This window comes from Stegostoma tigrinum, unplaced genomic scaffold, assembly GCF_030684315.1.
Source record: "Stegostoma tigrinum isolate sSteTig4 unplaced genomic scaffold, sSteTig4.hap1 scaffold_57, whole genome shotgun sequence".
In the NCBI taxonomy this organism is placed as follows: domain Eukaryota; kingdom Metazoa; phylum Chordata; class Chondrichthyes; order Orectolobiformes; family Stegostomatidae; genus Stegostoma; species Stegostoma tigrinum.
In genome coordinates, this window is record NW_026728505.1 from 3,123,444 (window position 1) to 3,129,443 (window position 6,000).

General features: G+C 45.4%; 1 non-coding gene across 1 annotated transcript; it reads left to right on the forward strand.

Moving 5' to 3' along the window:
• The first annotated feature begins 5,521 nt into the window (after window positions 1–5,521).
• trnas-uga (transfer RNA serine (anticodon UGA)) lies at window positions 5,522–5,603 on the forward strand. The gene has a single exon. It is a non-coding gene; the product is annotated as a tRNA-Ser (tRNA).
• The last annotated feature ends 397 nt before the right edge of the window (window positions 5,604–6,000 follow it).

Consider the following 6,000-nt stretch of genomic DNA (forward strand, 5'->3'; position numbering starts at 1 on the left):
CCCTTGATACGTCAGAATGCACAACACGGTGTGCCAAATACTGGAAACTGAGATTAGGAAAGATAGATGGCTGATGACGCGCACTGACACAATGGCCCAGATAGTCATTTTTTTCCACGTGATAAAAACTCGAAGACAAGGGGAAACTGACCTGTAAGCAAAAGGATCAACAATGGAAAGGCAAAAACAATGTCATTGTGAAATGATACAAGCCCTCCAGCGTGTTCCCTTGTTGTCTCGTGGTTCAGATTTGGTGTTTTTGGATCCACGGCCCTGGTTTGAAATATTGAGTTGAAGATCTTCCCTCCTAGCTTTTAGTGACACCAGCTTTGCTGACTCATTGTAATTTTATTCATTAACTGGCACTACTGGCTCGGCAGCATTCAATCAATCAACCACATTGCTGTGGGTCTGGGGTCACATGTAGGCCAGACCAGGTAAGGGTGGGCAGTTTTCATCCCGAAAGGGCATGAGTGTCCCGGATGTGTTCTTCTGACAATCGATTGCATGGATTGCATCACCTCCCCTATGATGGAAGGAAAGGGGCTGTGAGGTAACTAACTGTGTCCCAAACAATATTCAAGCTAACATGAAACAAAGAACTGCGGATTCTGGAAAACTGAAACAAAAACAGCAATTGACAGAGTGACCCAGCAGGCCTGTGGAGAGATACAGAGTTAACGTTTCAGATCCTCTAAGCATTCGTCAGAACCAGGTCAGTTTTGCCCCTCTATATGAGAACACCAGGGAAATTATCGCTTTTGTCTGTCGAATCAGTATATTTATCAAAATATCGCATTAGTTTCCAGTCATCAACTTTACAACTTTAACAGATTTTTATCTGCTCTAATGCTGCTTCCGTCTCCCTCAGTTGGTGAAAGGCTCTGCTTGTATGGAATTATTTGCCTTTTCCTTTCAGTTAGTTAGCAGCAGTGTTTAATGGAGAATTGGTCCTTTCAGTGTCTACCTCAATATGCATCTCTGCTTGTCTTTGCTTATTCACTTCATCCCCTTTTATATTCTTCGACTCTCTAACCATCCATATTGAGGGCAGCACGGTGGCACAGTGCTCGGGATCAGCGTTTAATTCCAGCCTTGGGCGGCTGTCTGTGTGTAATTTGTGAAATCTCCCTGCGAATGCATGGGTTTCCTCCCACAGTTCAAAGATGTGCAGGGTGGGTGGATTGGCAGTGCTAAATTGCCCTTGGTGCTTAAGAAGGTGTAGATTAGGTAGGCTATAGGCAAATGGGTCGAGGTGGGATGCTCTGAGGTTCGGTGTGGACTTGTTCGGACAAAGGGCCTGTTTCCACACTGTAGGGGTTCAATATCTATATCCCGCATTTCCCATTGCTGCTCTTTGAAAAGTCTGGAAATCAGAGAGTATTTGAGACTGGAGCTGCTGAGAGGCTTCCCCATCACAACCAACACTCCCAACCCAGTTGTAAAGCTTGGAACTGGGCTGACATTCTCCAAATAGAGTTTCTGTCAATGAGGACCGAACAAAGGATGTACTTATTCCCTCAAAACATGGTGAGTGTTTAGACTTCTAAATAGAATTCCTAATCCACTAGAAAAGAAACAAATTGCTGCAATTATACAATTACAGTGATGTTTTTACTGTTGGTGTAAAATGATTGAACAGGGTAACAGCAGAGAATGAGAGTGATCAGTTCGTGGTGCCTGTCTCATTAAAACAATATTCCGCAGTAGGGCTGCAGTTTATTCTGCCGGACCTTGTTATTCCTACCAAACCCCAGGATGAATTAATTGTCAGCAGGAAACCATTCCCAGATGGGGAGAAAATAGGCGACAGGAATACCAGCACCGAATGACAATTATCTGCACTCAAACAAAGGCACCATGCTCAGTTCTCTGCACCGACAGGACAATTAATGGTCAAGTGGTATTGTTGCTGGACTGTTTATTCAGAAAGCCAGGTAACTTTCTGGAGACCAAAGTTCAAATATCACCCCCAGAAGATGATGGGATTTCAATTCAATAAATAACTGTAATTTAGAATGCAATGATGACCATAAATCGATCGTCAGGGGACCAAAACCCATGTGGTTCCCTCATGTCCTTCAGGCATCTTTGATCCTTACTGATCACGCCCACATCTGACTCCAGGCCCACAGAAAACATGGTGGGTAATTCGCAACGGGCAACAGATGTTGGCCGAGCCAGTGGCACTCTCAGTCTGTGAATGAATAAAGGGGAGCAAATAACTTTGTTGTTCAGATCAATAATATGCCAATTCAGAAACGTTGAAACGTGGTATCTTCAATGTAAGGCTCAGGCACCGCTGGGATTTTAACTCAAGATCGCCTGTTTACTACACACTTTTTTACCCATCGAAAGGGCCATTTCCTTAACCACGCAATCACAGTAACTTGGGGAACTTTCCTGTATCAGTGTTACTCAGTGAGAATTTCAATCTTACACCACGTTTCCACATGGATTGTTGACAGCTCAATATTCTCCTGTGAAAATACATGGAAAGAGACAATTTTCTCCCGAGATAATGGGAACTGCAGATGCTGGAGAATCCAAGATAACAAAGTGTCGAGCGGGATGAAGACAGCAGGCCAGGGAGCATCTCAGGAGCACAAAAGCTGACGTTTTGGGCGTGGACCCTTTGGTTTAAACCTGACAATTTCACCTGTTTCAGCTGACTGGATAAAGAGCATGGGCTCATCCTCTTGTGTCCCATGAACAAAGTTAACACACACTGAGGGAACCTAACAAGACGAATAGGTTCATTTTGGCTACTGAGCAAAGGTAAAGCCTGGCCCATTGGAGCCAATATTGATCCTTGCACCAATATCTCCACACTCACTTCCTGCCTCATGCCCCCGCCGCCCCTCACAGCCATTGTTACCTTTCTCTTTTGTTTCACTCCCACACTTTGCTTCTGAACGTGCTCCTGACCGTTTGTAGGTGTTCAGTTAGAAACAGCAACCCGGATGCCTGGCATAGTGCTTCATTCAATGGGATTGGATTTAATTCCCACCCCTAATTCCTCCACAGATAGATGTGATAAGTTACTTTTTTAAACACTCAAACTCCTTGGCACATAGGTGCAGCTTTGATGCTATTAGAAAGGGAGTTCCAGGATTTAGAAGCAACGACACTGAAGGAACAGCACCATAGTTCAAACTCAGAATGGTAAGAAACTTGGAGGGAAGTTTGTTGTGGTCAAAATCCCATGAAACTGCTGCCATTATCCTTCAATGCGAAGGCAACCTCTCACTAGACTGATTCTGGTCGATTCAGAGTGCGTGTTCTGTGCATAACCAGGAACTTACTTCATTCCTACAGTTAACGGGAAGAGATACAAATCATCATTTCCTGACTGGGAATTGTACCCATGCCTGAGCAATGCAAACCCTGAATGCCAACCAGCTTACATGACGCTAATCCTTGCGACCTGACTTGTACACAGCCCCGCGCCTGTTCCTACACCAGAAGCACCTTCACCAGTGAAGTGTGTCTCTCCAAGTTTCAAAATGATTCATATTATTGCCCTGCGTTTCAATGTGGAGAAAGCCGGGCTGTGAGAAGTGTCTCGGTCCGAAACGTCAGCTTTTGTGCTCCTGAGATGCTGCTGGGCCTGCTGTGTTCATCCAGCTTCACACTTTGTTATCTTTGATTCTCCAGCATCTGCAGTGCCCATTATCTCTGTGATAATCTGATGTTGTTCAGTAGATGTATTGCAGAAAATCTGCTGTTAGCAGGAGATAGCAAGAACTGCAGATCCTTTATTCATACAAAGGATGAGGGCGATGTTTGGAGAGGCCAACATTTATCAGCAATTTCCAATTTCCAGAGAGGGCAGAAAAGAATCAACCACATTGCTGTGGGTCTTCAGTCACACATAAGCCATACCAGGTAAGGATGGCAGTTTCCTTCCTGAAAAGATATCAGTGAAACGGGTAGGTTTTTCCCCAACAATTGACTTAACTCCCAAAATGACTAAATGTCTGTCTATCTCAGCCTTGAACATACCTCGCCTTGACAGAACACAACGGGCCAAGCAGCATCAGAGGAACAGGAAAGCTTGATGTTTCACGTCGGGACCCTTCTTCACAAATGGGGGAGGGGAAGGGGATTCTGAAATAAATAGGGAGAGGGGGAAGCGGATTGAAGATGGAGAAAAGAGATGACAGGGTGAGAGAAGACTGACAGGTCAAAGAGTCAGGGTGAGAGCCAGTGAAGTTGAATGTAGGTGTGGCGTTAAGGGGGGAATAGGTCAGTCCAGGGAGGATGGACAGGTCAGCGGGGCGGGATGAGGTTAGTGGGTAGGGGATGGAGGTGGGGCTTGAGGTGGGAGGAATGGTTAGGGAGGCGGGGACGAGCCGGGGTGGTTTTGGCGACATGTCCATCCTGGGCCTCCTTCAGTGCCACAATGACGCCACCTGAAAGATGCAGGAACAGCATCTCATATTTTGCTTGGGAACTCTGCAGCCCAAGGGTATCAATGTGGATTTCACAAGCTTCAAAATCTCCCTCCCCTGACCACATGCCAGAACGTTCTGGGAACTGGAACCACAGGCGAATGGAGTGAACTTTCTGATTGAGCACAAACAGTCCAGACACCTGCCACTTCTTTAAGAGGCTGGGTGTTATTGGGACATGAACTGAGCTGAGACATGGAAAGAATTCTCGTTCCTGCACATCAGGAATTCAAATCTCGGCTCCGGGACAATGAGAAAACTGAGAAATAGACAAGGCACTGAAAGAGTCAAAGGGAGACAGGCCCGGTGATAGAAGATCTGGTTCCCAGTGATGTGGATGGGTCTGCAGAGTTTAGGATCAGTCTGATCCCATGTCCCCTCAATGAATGTCCCAGGTTTTATTTTGGAAAAGTACAGCTGTTACAAGACAATTGTCATTCCAAGCGAAGCAGTTAGAAGTTTGAATTCACTACAAGCCCGCTTTAAGGGCTGCTGCAAGAGCTTGCCATTTTCTGTGGTTCAATTGGCTGGTGCTTTCGACTGTGAAATGTGAAGTTGGTGGTTTGAGGCCACTGAGGAAGGAACAAGTGCTGTTCTCCCTCCACCAGTTCCCTTTTGACTGTACAGTTATGGGTTTTAATGTAGTCAGGAAAATGTTCACCAAACTGAAATCTTGTTAGGTGAGTGACCATAAAGTTATTTCCATGTTGCTTTAATAGGTACAATAAAGAGCTGGGAATGCTTGGAATCAGAATCAAAAGCCTAAACTGCACCACATAAAGGAGTAAACAGAGTTCTGAAGAAGTTCTGAAATGTTGACTCAAGTTCTCTGCCCACAGATGCTCCCAGATCTGCTGAGGTTTTTTTTTCCTGCAATGTATATTTTCATTTGCAAATGAACGTTTATTTTATCTATTGGAATTAAACAACCCGAATCACCATGTATTACATTAAACACTTCGAAATCTGCAGTGATTAGATTCAAACAAACCCAGCAATAATTCATCCACAGCGTGACTGGCCATGCAAAATGACCTGAAAAGAGAAACAGAAGGGCATTTCTCCCAGTTGTCATGGCCGAGTGGTTAAGGCGATGGATTTGAAATCCATTGGGTTATTCCTGCGCAGGTTCGAATTCTGCTGACTACGGGTGAAAGCTGAGTACAAACGCAAAGGCTGTTTATGACAGGAGTCAAAGCAGGGCCAACAAGAGATTGCTAATGGTTGGAAAAGGCAACTCACTGCCGGTCATGTTCAAACAAACCAAACCTTCATAAAAGTTGTGATCGGTGATAATGGGAACTGCGGATGCTGTAGAATCCAAGATAACAAAGTGTGAAGCTGGATGAACACAGCAGACCAAGCAGTATCTCAGGAGCACAAAAGCTGACGTTTTGGATCTAGACCCTTCATCAGAGAGGGGGATGGGGAGGGGGACCGCCTCCCCCTCTCTCCCTATTTATTTCAGAATCCTCTCCCCATCCCCCTCTCTGATGAAGGGTCTCGGCCCGAAACGTCAGCTTTTGCTCCTGAGATGCTGCTTGGC